General features: G+C 38.6%; 1 protein-coding gene across 1 annotated transcript in view; it reads left to right on the top strand.

The window, feature by feature from the left end:
• The window catches only part of SLIT3 (slit guidance ligand 3), a 616,238-nt gene that overhangs the window by 52,015 nt on the left and 551,112 nt on the right, over positions 1 to 13,111 (top strand). The window lies entirely within an intron of this gene.

Here is a 13,111-nt window from a genome sequence, read left to right as displayed (position 1 = left end):
TTCTCCTCGGGGCCCCCTCTGCCCCATTCTCACGGGAGAACAGGACAGGTGGGTAGGCGAGGCCTTCGGTGTGCCTGTATCTTCTCTGAGTGAGCATCAGCCTGTGTCAGGAAGCCCACATATTTCCATGAGAGAATGCATTGCCAGTGGTTTAAAAATAGGCCACTGTTCTGACTCTGACAGAGGGAGAAAGCAAAAGGGGTGGGGATGGGAGATGGATGGAGCCTCCATTCGTTTTGTTGATTAATGCTTTTGCAGAAAACTCTCGGGTCACTGTGATGAGGGAGGCTGCTCAGATAGTTAAGTGGGCAGCTTCCCCTTTCCTCAGTTAATCACATCTGGCAGCTCATAACATCTGGATATTTGCTTTCTGCCCTTTGAGAGGGGATTCTCCCCAGGAGCACTTAGTCATGCTGGTGGGCGGCTCTTTCCATGCTTCCTTCTGTATCCTGGTTGACCTGATGTTGCAGCCTCCTTCTCCTTCTCCTGCATTCGGGGGACGGGCCTGCAGTAGCTCTCTGCTCCTCCAGCTTAAGGATCTTCCCATCTTTACCTGTCCCATTTCCAAATCTCATCTACAGAGATAGGCTTGGGTAAAGTATAGGACTTTCCACCAACTTGTGAGCTTTGTAATCTGCCATCTTTTCCCTTGGAGTCATTCCATCTGGGGCAACCTGGGAAGGGGAAGGGATATTACCCAGCAAAATCCTTTACCCCCTGCTCTGTGTTGTGAACTGTCTCATTCATTGCTCTCCTTCTGGGTCAAAGGTCAGCATATGTTCTGTTGTTGGTTTCAAAGTATGACTTTAATTTCTTACAAGGGAAAATAGAGATAAAAATAATGAATGTTGCCTCTATACTTTTTTTTTTTTTCTTTGCGGTACGCGGGCCTCTCACTGTTGTGGCCTCTCCTGTTGTGGAGCACAGGCTCCGGACGTGCAGGCTCAGCAGCCATGGCTCACGGGCCCAGCCGCTCCGCGGCATGTGGGATCTTCCCAGACTGGGGCACAAACCCGCGTCCCCTGCATCGGCAGGCGGACTCTCAACCACTGCGCCACCAGGGAAGCCCTATCTATACTTTTAAGTTTCTTAAAATGTTAACTCTTCTCCTTATTTAGACCCAGGAAAAAAATAAATAAAAGTACTTGTTGAACCTGCTTCCTTTGTATGAAATACTCAACATTTACGTGGAAGAATAAATACAAAATCCTTTGTGAGAAGGCCACTTCTTGCTTAGTCTTCTGATTATAAATATAAATAAATTCCCAATTCATTAATTTCATGGTTGTTGGGAAAGAACTAATTGAGTACCTTGGACATGCTGGGAACTATGCCAGTATATTATGTGCTATCTGTTATTTTATCCCCACAAAATTCCTGTGAGGTGTGATTACCCTCATTTTGCAGATGAAGAAACAGAGGCTGAGGGAGATGAAGCCAAAGAATTGTCAGTGGGGGCAGCCAAGATTCAAAGCCACATCTGTCTGACATCAAAGCCCACGTCCTTTCATATTTCTCTGCTGCAAGCATTCGATGAAGTGTGATCTTTAGCAATGGCCCTGCAAATAGCCTCTCACATACCCATTGAACTCCAGGGAATATCAGTGGAATAGTCTAGCAAAAGGCGCTTTTCTTTGGCTTAGTCAACATGGCTGAAATACCTTGCATGTCTGAGGGACTGAGAGGATTACAGTTGTAGGGCAAACCTGGCTGTTCCTCTGCTTTGGTGTATTAAGAGGGTAATGCTGGCGGCTGTACTAGATAAACCCTCAAATCTCATAGCTTAACAGGGTGGAAGTTTACTTCTTATTCATATAAAACCCAGTAAGGGCATTCCTGGTTGCTGGGCCTCTCTCCTCCAAGGGGAGACTTCGGGACATGGGCTCCTTCTGTTCCTTGGCTCCGCCATCTTTAAATCGTGGCTTCCAAGGTACCAGTGTTTGTCGGCATCAAGCTAGTGGAAGGGAAAACAGCAGTAAGGATTGTACCTGGGAGGTTTTCATGGGAAAGACCTGGGAGGACTACATGTTACTTCTACTGTTACATACCTTGGGCTGGAACTCAGTCATGTGGCCACAGTAAACTTCAGGGGAGGCTAGGAAAGTAGTCGAGCTATATGCCCTGGAAGTAGAGGAAAAAGGCTTAGTGAACAGCTAGCCAGTTTCTGACTTATATTGCAAGTGAGCTGAGAAGTACTTGGTCAGGAAGAAGAATGGAAGTATAGGTAGCTGGACTAGTATGTACAGCTGGACAGCCTCTCTCATTTAAGGCCTTTCAGTGTCGGTGGGTGTGATGTGATCCTGACTAGTGTTTATCTGGTTTTGGTTATCCAGTCTGCCCACAGACAGAGGACTATAGAATGGGAAAATACAAGGTATTTGCTATTAACAGTGGAACAGGTAGAGGGCTGATTGCGCCGTCATCCCTGGCTCTCACTACTGGCTTACTTTACCTGTGTCTCTATATTTGGTAGTAAATTAATCTTTATTGATCATACTCTGAAAGAGGCTGGAAATTGTATCCTTTCTGTAATGTTTATTTTCACTTGTAATGGTCATTATGGGTGTAATCTCTTGAGGCTTACAGGGAAAAGGGAGAGAATCCTGTCCTTCAGGTCCCTACTCAGGAATTCTCTATTCCTCCGTGAAAGGACCTCTGTTCCAGGCTGAGTTAGGTGCCCCTTTCCTCATGACAACACATGATGGTCCATATCAGAGCACTTATGCCATATTTTAATTCCCTATTTGCTTGATTGTCTCTCCCCAGAACTATGAGTATTTGGAGATGAGGAATTATGTTCCATTCAACTGTTCATCTCTAAGCCTTGCACAAAGCATGATAGTAAGCACTTGTAGAATATTTATCAAATACTTAGGTTTTTGTTCTATACCAGTGGTTCTGAACTGGGACCAGTTTTCCCCGCCAGAGGACCCTTGGCAATGTCTGGAGACATTTTTGATTGTCAAAACTGTAGGATGTTAATAGGATGTATTGAGTAGAAGTCAGGAATGTGGCTAAACATCCTACAATGTACAGAATAGCTCCCACAACAAAGAATTACCCAGTCCAAAATGTCAGTAGTGTTGAGGTTGAGAAACTCTGCTCTTTCCCTGTTATGTGTCAGATGCCATCTTAGTCATGACATAGGCCATCTCATTTTAATCCATATAACATTATGAGGCTAGAATTATCATGTCCCTGATGTGACAAAATATAAATTTCAAAGCATTGGCTAAATATGCCTACTCTAAATCTAATTTAGCTCGAGCTCGCTTCTGATTTCCAGGAAGTGAACAGGATAGAGGAACAAGATAAATAAAACCAGGAGGAAACAAGCGAATCCTGTAGCTGGGACATTCTGCAAGATAACTGCCCTGGTCTCTTTAAAAAGTCAGTGTTACGAAGGAGGTGGGACTTGACTGTTCTATATTGAAAGAAGCTTAGGATAGAAACAGTAGCACAAAACTTGGAAAGGTCAATGGAGTCTGTGTTTGAAGATCTTTGAATTATGCAGAAGGTGATAATAGTGCTAATGTTTATTGCCTTATTAAGTCAAAGGTTCATTTTGTAACCTGTAAGATAGCTCTTGAAAAGAATAGTTAAAAAAAATTTAAGCTAATAGAGGGAGAAATGACATAGAATGATACCAAAAAATGTGATTAATTCAAAGAAGGGAACATAGAATAAAATGAGACAAAGAAAACAAATAGTAAGTTCATGTATTTAAATAAAAATATATCATAATTATTTTGTATGAAAATGATGAATACTTTAATTAAAAGACAGATTGCCAGGGTGGATTAAAAAATAAATAATAATTATATGATTCTTTCAAAAGATGAACATGAAGCATAAGGAGAGAGAAAAGCTGAAAGTAAAAGGATACAAAATGATACCATGAGAACACTAACCAATAGAAGGTTGGTGTGGCTGTATTAACACAGATAAAAGACTTCAAAACAAGAAACATTAATGGAGATAAAGAGGGATATTTCATAATGATAAAGGAGTAAATATACCAGGAAAGTACAGCAAATCTATGTTTGTATGTACTATTATGTATAGTACGTATATATGTATTATGTAGAGTGTATATTAAAAACATATTCTGAAAATACAGAAAACAAATATTGAACAGAACTAAATGGATAAATAGACAAGTTCATACTCGTTTAAGATATGGTTCTTGTAGTTGATGAACAAGCAGACAAAATTGTTAGTAACAATATAGAATATTTTAATGACAATGTTTGCAAACCTGACCTAAGTGAAACAAAGAGAACAATGCAACCAACAAGTGTAGAATAAACGTTCAAGTGCATACAGAACTTTTATCAAATACTGATCTAGAAATCAGGTCTCAACAAATATCAAAGGATTAAAATCATAAGGAGTATTTTCTCTGAGCACAGTAGAAATACAGAAATCAACAAAAAGCAGTAAGTGCAACTTTTCATATTTGGAAATTGAATGATATTCTTCTAAATAACCTTTGAATCAAAGAACATTTCACTGTTGAAATTGGAAGATATATTTTTCAGAATGTTAATAAACACATAATATATCACAAAGTGTGGATTGCAGTCAAAGCCATGCCCACAGGAAAATGTATAGCCTTTAAGCATGTTATTTGACTTATGTAGAGTATATATTTAAAATGAAGTAAGGCTAAAATCTTTATTAAAATACCCATCATAAGAAGCTAGGGAAAGAATAACCAAGTAGAAGAGAGAAAATCAATAATACCAGAAGTATGTGAAATAGAAAAACCCTAAAAAACCAAACTTTCATTCTTGAAAAAATTATAAAAACCAGCAGGACTTATTAGTAAACAAAAAAGAAAGAAGACTAAATTACTGACATAAAGGATAAACTGGGGGACATAACTGGATTTTACAAAGATTAAAATGATAGTAAGAGCAGATTTTGAAGAACTTTATTTCAATGATTTTAGAGATTAAGTGAAATTAAAAACAAACAAGAAGGAGTAGAAAGTATGTATAGTCCTAAATCTAAGTAAACTTTTAATTAAAATATTTCACTAAGAACTTTCTAAGCTCAGATGGCTTCACCAGTAAATTGCACCAAAGTTTTAAGAAATAAATAGTATCAATTTACCATAAACTCATTCTATTAAAAAAATGGGGCTTCCCTGGTGGCGCAGTGGTTGAGAGTCCGCCTGCCAATGCAGGGCACACGGGTTCGAGTCCTGGTCTGGGAAGATCCCACATGCCACGGAGCAGCTGGCCCCATGAGCCACAATTACTGAGCCTGCGCGTCTGGAGCCTGTGCTCCGCAACAAGAGAGGCCACGATAGTGAGAGGCCTGTGCACCGCGATGAGGAGTGGCCCCCACTTGCCACAACTAGAGAAAGCCCTCGCACAGAAACGAAGATCCAACACAGCCATAATAAATAAAAATAAATAAATAAATAAATAAATAAATAAATAAATAAATAAATTTTTTAAAAAATGACTTTTGTCGTTTGGATAGCATAACCTTTATAGCAAAACCCAACAAGGCATTTCAAGAGACAATATCAACCAACATATTTCATGAATATTTATATGAATTTCCTAACAAAATATTAGCGAAATGAATTTGGCAGTACCTGAAAAGGATATATTACAACCAAGTGTGGCTTATTCCAGGAAGGCAGGGCTGGTTAAACATTTGAAAATCCCCCCTCTCAAATAAAAACATGCTGAACAACTTGGATAGCAAAACCAAAGACACATGGCATCTACAATAAAGCTAGTTGACGAAGTATCCCAGTAAACGCCTGTCTCCCGAGGGTACGTAGATGGGGGTGAAGGGGGCATAGCTGACGGTTATAAGACTGTTGCATTGTCTCATCTATGTGGAAGAAAGCAGAGGGAAGTCCTTGAGAACAGGAGATCGATAAAATTACCAACACGTACTCACTGGAAAACACAGTGGTCAAACTGAGAAAAGCCGCCAAATCAGAAGGGAGTTTGATTAGATCCAGTTCATGGTGAGAACAAAGGAATCATGATGTGATAATGACTGATAGTACTTGGAGTATTCTGGGTCCTATAAATTCTTCAAACTAACAAAAACAAGGCTCTTTTTCAAAGAAAGGCCTAAGGTTGATAAGAAAATCTGGGGACTAGTCAATCAGAACAGGTACAGTTGTAGAAATGAAAAGAAACCTTCTCGATGCAAGTGCTAGAAATCACCAAAAGAGGCAGATCTTAGAAAATATAGGGCCATGTTTTTCAATAGTTTAACAACAACAAACAACCCCAAGAATGAGCTCTCTAGACTCTTAAAGCTAAAAAAGCTATCACTTCCCACCCCTACCTCATAAGATTAAAGGAAATTTCTTTCATTTAAGAAATAAACAACCGGGACTTCCCTGGTGGTGCAGTGGTTAAGAATCCGCCTGCCAATGCAGGGGACACTGGTTCGAGCCCTGGTCCAGGAAGATCCCACATGCCGTGGAGCAACAAAGCCCCTGCGCCACAACTACTGAAGCCTGCGCACCTAGAGCCTGTGCTCCGCAACAAGAGAAGCCACCGCAATGAGAAACCTGCTCACCACATAGAAGAGTAGCCCCTGCTCGCTGCAACTAGAGAAAGCCCACACGCAGGACCCAACACAGCCAAAAATAAATACAATAAATTTATTTTTTAAAAAAGAAATAAGCAACCAAGAGGATTATGATTGAAGCTCATACAAAAATTTTTATAAGAAAAATGAAGAATAAGAAACTAGTAATCTCCATAGAAACAATGAAAACATGTAAGAAAGAGGTGCCCACAACACAGATGAACACTATAATAGATGGTTCAAAACTAGCTACACAAATTTAAGACTTTATAAACTCTAAAAGCACAACATAAATCTAAATTTTAAAAACTCAGAAATTAGATGATTAGAGAAGAGTAGGATTTGAAAGGAAGGGCAGAGAACTCAAGAAACAATTTAGAAATAAAAGAATGCATTTCAAAGTAAGTACTGCCAATACTGAAGAAGAGCAAACTTGGAAGAATTACACTATCCAATTTCAAGACTTACTACAAAGCTACAGTAATCAAGATAGCATGGTACTTGTGAAATATTAGACATATAAATTAATGGAACAGAATGCGTAGCCTAGAAATAGACCCATTCGAAAATAGCTGATTTTTGACAAAGGAGCAAAGACAACTCAATGGAGAAAGAATAGTCTTTTCAACAAATGGTGCTGGGACAATTGGATGTTTATATACAGAACACTGAACCTCCACAAACCTTACATCTTATGCAACATTTAATTCAAAATGGATCATAGACCTAAATGTAAAATGTAAAACCGTGAAACGTCTGGAAGAAGACATAAGAGAAAAAATCTACATGACTTGGGTTTGAGGATGAGTTTTTTGAGATAAAAAGCATGATCCATGTAAAAAAAAAAAAGTTGATCCATTGAACTTTTTTTTTTTTGAACTTTTTTAAAATGAAAAACTTCTGCTCTGCAAAGGGCACTGTTAGGAAAATGAAGAGACAAGTCCAGACTGGGAGAAAATTTTTGCAAAGCATATATCTGGTAAAGGACTTGTATACAGAATATACAAAGAACTTTCAAAACACAGCATTCAGAAAACAAACATCCCTACCCACAGAAAAGAAAGAAATGAGCAAAAGATTTGAAGAGGCACAACGCCGAAGAAGATATACAGTTGGCAAATAAGCATATAAGGACATCCTGAACATCATTTTTCATTAGGGTAATGCAAATTAGACAACAATAAGGTACCACTGCACATCTACTGGAATGGCTACAGTACTAAAAACTGATAATACTAATGGCTGCTCAGGAGGTAGAGTAACTGGAACCCTCATTTATTACTGATGGTAAGGCAAAATGGTCCAGCCACTGTGGAGGACAGTTTAGCAGTTTCTTACAAAGCTAAAGATAATTGTATCTTATAATCCAGATCCGTGGTTGCTAGGGGTTTAGCGAAGAGGAGGGGATGGAGGGTCAAATAGGTGAAGCATGGGAGAGGGGGCCGCTGAGAATGGTGAAACTATACTCTGTGATACTGACATGGCGATGCACAACATATGCATTGATCAAACCCATAAAATTTGACAGCACAATGAGTGAACCTTCATGCAAATTAAAAATATCATTTAGGAAATTGGAGGATCCCACAATGGAATGCACACTGTGATGAAAGTGTGAATCAACCTCACTGAAGGTGATGGGGAAAAAGGTGCTGACCAAAGTAGACTTGAAATGACTGGAGTCTATGAGACTAAAGTCAAAAGGAATAGCACATAAGAACTGTACTCTAGTTGACAGAGTTGTTTCCCACAGAGGTATGGGTTAACAATGCTGAAATCACTACACATGTATATTGGAATTCAACCGTGGAAAGACAAGCAATGTCGTTACAGACTAGCAATGGGGAAAGCGATAATGACCCATGTGGTAATGGATTAGAGTTAGAGACACCAGTATGAACAAATGTTTAACCTAATACAGATACTTTTACTTAATACAGGTGGACATATACACAGAAATATTTATTGATATGTGAATATACATACATTTTTATACAGGCAAGTATTTCCTTGCTCTGTTAGCGAGAGGGCCTAGAAGCAACCCAGATTTTGGCTTCTAATCAGTTCTCCAATAAAAAGAAACTGAGGTGTCTTGGAAAAATGGGTTGATTCTAGGATGAGGGCATGAGATAAGTTGTGCCAGAAAGGAAGTGCTCAAAACAACAACACTACAATTATGGGGAAATGTCAAAAGGACATAGGAGCCAACTGAAAGAGCCCCTAATGGCCAAAGCTGAAACAATTTGAGCAACAAAGCAAGTAAGTATCAGATTACAACCAAAGTATAAAATAAGTATCCATGAGTTCATACTGATATAAATAAATGATTGAATAAATAAGTAAACGGGGAGAGGAGAAATCACCCATCCAGAAGAATTCTAAGGAATTTATGTAGATTTTCTGCCCTCGAGAAGGTAGAGCATAACTCTTCACTCCTTATGCGTGGGCTTTGCATAGTGACTGCCTTCAAAAGAGTATGAGAAAGGGAGGGTGGGGAATAGTAACATCATAGTGGAGAAATATGACACACACTCCCTCAGCCAGGTGATCAAGGTCTATATCAGAAGTGATAAGTCATGTTAATAGTATGTATCTTTGACATGATGTAATGAACATAGCAGTTCCCATCTGTTATCTTCATCTCAAAAACCTATCACCCCAGTCTAATGAGAAAAACATCAGACAAATCTTAATCAAGGTCTGTTTCTAAAAAACATGTGAATAGTCTTCAATACTATCAAGGTCATCAAAAGCAAGACAAGTCAGAAACAGTCACGGCCAAAAAGAGCATAAGGAGACGTGACGACTAAATGTAATGAGGCATCCTGGATGGTATCCTAAAACAGAAAAAAGTCACAGGTAAAAATTAAGGAACTCTTAGTCTGCCTGCCGATGCAGGGGACACGGGTTCGTGCCCCGGTCCGGGAAGATCCCACATGCTGTGGAGCAGCTGGGCCCGTGAACCATGGCCACTGAGCCTGCGCGTCCGGAGCCTGTGTCCCGCAACGGGAGAGGCCATAGCAGTGAGAGGCCCGTGTACCGCAAAAAAAAAAAAAAAAAGAAAAAAAAAATTAAGGGACTCTTAATAAAGTATTAACTTTCATTAATAACAGTGTATCAATATTAGTTCATTATGGCAAATGTACTGTATTAATGTAAGATGTCAAGAGTAGGGGAAATTGGGCGTGAGGTATATGTGATCACTCTGTACTATCTTCCCAACTTTTATGTAAATCTAAGTTAATATAAAACATTAGTTTTTAAAAAGTGGACTATGCCAAACTCTGCTTGAATTACAGATTCATGAGCAAAATAAATGCTATTGGTTTATACCAAAAACGCATTCATGCATACTCACCTAGATGGAACTCAAGAGCAGATAAATGTAATGGATAATGCTTTAAGAGAAATGGATTATAGAGATGTGGATGGTCCTAGAGACTGTCATACAGCGTGAACTAAGTCAGAAAGAGAAAAATATCATATATTAACGCATATTTGTGGAATCTAGAAAAATGGTACAGATGAACTGGTTTGCAAGGCAGAAATGGAGACACAGATGTAGAGAACAAATGTATGGACACCAAGGGGTGAAAGCGGGGGGTTGGGGGTGGGATGAACTGGGAGACTGGGATTGGCATATATACATATATACACTGATATGTATAAACTAGATAACTAATGAGAACCTGTTGTATAGCACAGGGAACTCCACTTCGCCGTACAGTAGAAACTAACCCAACATTGTAAAACAACTGTATCCCAATTAAAGAAAAAGGGAGAAATGGAAAATGGAAAGGAGTATTTTTAGTATTTTTTAAAATCAGTAAGAAACTAATAGGGAGGTAAAAAGGACTTAAGAGAAAGTGGTAGATATGGAAGCCAGTCAAAGAAGTTCTAATACACTTATAATATGAATCTCTGAGGAAGAAAACTAAAGCAGTGGAACAAAACTAATAGTTATGAAAATCTTTTGAAATAAAAGATGATTTGAAGGTACATACTGAAAGGACAACTGAACGCCTGGAAAAATAGACCAGGTTCAAACCTGAATATTCTAATAAAAGCATTTTGTATTTGAAAGAGAAAAAGAATCCTTAAGCATTCAATGGATTAGACACTTACAATGGAAAAGAAAATCAGATTGCTAGCATATTTTTGACACCAAAGCCAGAATACAATTGAATAATTTTTTAAGGAAATAAAACTGTGAAGCAGAGATTTTATAAAATGTGAACCAGAGCCCTACATATATTCAAAAGTAATGACTACAGAAAAACTATTATGAGCATTCAGGAACTCAGACATCATGGTTTTCATGGATCCCTTCTTAAGGAATCTCCCAGAGAACACGTTTCATACAACTGGAGAGGTATTGGCATTAAGGACAGATATGATATGCACCTTCCCAAACACGTGGAAGTTAGGTGGAGTCTTGTGACTGAATCTTGGACGTCCATGGAATGAGACTGGAAGTGCTGTGTTCTCCATGGTCCTCCACCCTTGCTCTCTTCCCCTATGGTGGCTAAATTGACAGGCCTCTAAGAACTTAAAGGATGTAGAGACACAAAGGGAAAGGATTCTAAGCCCCTGCTGACATGCATGTGGCTCTGACACGAACAAGAAATAAATTTCTATTATTTCAAAAATAACAATGTATTTCATCCCATTAACAGAATAGATGAGAAAAGTCATTTCATCTCCATAGATGTAGAAAAAAATATCTAATGAAATTCAACACTAATTCATGATTTTAAAGTATTTAAAAGGCTAAGAATAAAATGGAACTTTTTTTACAAAAAAAAACTAAATCAAATAACATTGTTTTTTTTTTTTTTTTTTTTTTTTTTTTTTGCGATACGCGGGCCTCTCACTGTTGTGGCCTCTCCCATTGCGGAGCACAGGCTCCGGACGCGCAGGCTCAGCGGCCATGGCTCACGGGCCCAGCCGCTTCGTGGCATGTGGGATCTTCCCGGACCGGGGCAGGAACCCGTGTCCCTTGCATCGGCAGGCGGACTCTCAACCACTGCACCACCAGGGAAGCCCCAAATAACATTGTTAATGGTGAAATATTTAAAACATTCCTCTTGAGAGACACCTGTCATCATGACTCCCATTCAACATTGTATTGGAAATCCTGGTCGTGGCCATGATTTTAAAAAAAGAAGAAGAAGGAAGGAAGGATGGAAGAAAAGAGAAAGAACAGGTATAAGGATTAGAATAGAAGAAATACCAATGTCATTATTTGCAGATGATATGATTAAATACATGGAAAATGCAAAATAATCTACAGGTGAACTCTCAGGATTCCTAAGTGAATTCCTCAGGTCACTGGACACAGTGTACCAAAAACATCAGTGTAACTTCTATATACTAACAACAAATGATTAGGAAATTTTAAAAAATGATGTGTGTTAACAGCATCGAAAAACATCAACTGCCCAGGAATAAATCTAATGAAAGATGTGCAAGGCCTTAACACAGAAAACAACAAACATTACTGGAAAAATGAAAGATGACTCAAATATATAGAACAATACATTATGTTCATGGATTGGAAAACTCAATATCTCAGGAATGTCAGTTCTCTCCCAATTGATATACAGATTCAGGGCAGTCCTAATGCTAACAGGTTGTTGTGGAAATTGTGAAAATGATTCTAAAGTTTGTATGGAAAAGCAGTTGGCCAAGAAGAGCCCAGACAGATTGAAGACCCAGGTAACACAAGGACACTTGATTTGTAACAAAGAGGGCACTGTGAAGCAGCTTGGAATGGATGATCTGTCTAATAAATTGTGATAGAATAATTGGATATGGAAAATGAATTATCTTGCCCCCGGCTCATACCATTCACAAAATCAGTTACAGATGAATTGTAGATTTACACATGAAAGATGAAGTGATAATACTTCTAGAATATAACATAGGATATCTTCATGGCTTTGCGGTAGTTGGTATTTCTTAATCAGGATACAGAAGGCATTACTTTACAGGAAAAAAAATAGGTAACTTGGACTACATTAAAATAAATAACTTGTTCATCAAAATACATCACTAAGTGAGTGAAAAAGCATGCCAGAGTGGTCAAAGATATTGGCAGTGCATGTAACTGACAAAGAACTTATATTAAGAACATGTAAAGAACTTCTGCAAATCAATAAGAAAAAGAAAAATGACCCAGTAGAAAAATGGTTAAGAGTTTCCAACAGGTACTTCAAAAAAAAGAGGATGTCCAAACGGCCAGTGGTCATATGAAAAGATGCTCAGTGTGTCATCAGTCTTCAGAGAAACGTAAAATAAAACCACAATGACATACACCACACACTCATCAGAAAAGCATTAGAAAACTTACACGTGTTTATGATGATGTGAAACAAACTACATTCATCATATACTGCTGTGGGACTCATTGATACGGTTACTCCAGAAAACTCTTCAACGGTGTCAGCTAGAGAAGAGCATACACATACCCCATGACCCAGCAATCCCACTCCTGGATTTACATCCCACAAAAGACACAAACAATAATGTTCATAGA

The sequence above is a fragment of the Mesoplodon mirus genome, assembly GCF_964341445.2.
Source record: "Mesoplodon mirus genome assembly, chromosome: 5".
NCBI lineage: Eukaryota > Metazoa > Chordata > Mammalia > Artiodactyla > Ziphiidae > Mesoplodon > Mesoplodon mirus.
The sequence above is the reverse complement of the archived record's forward strand: the minus strand, read 5'-3'. Positions and strand labels throughout refer to the sequence as shown.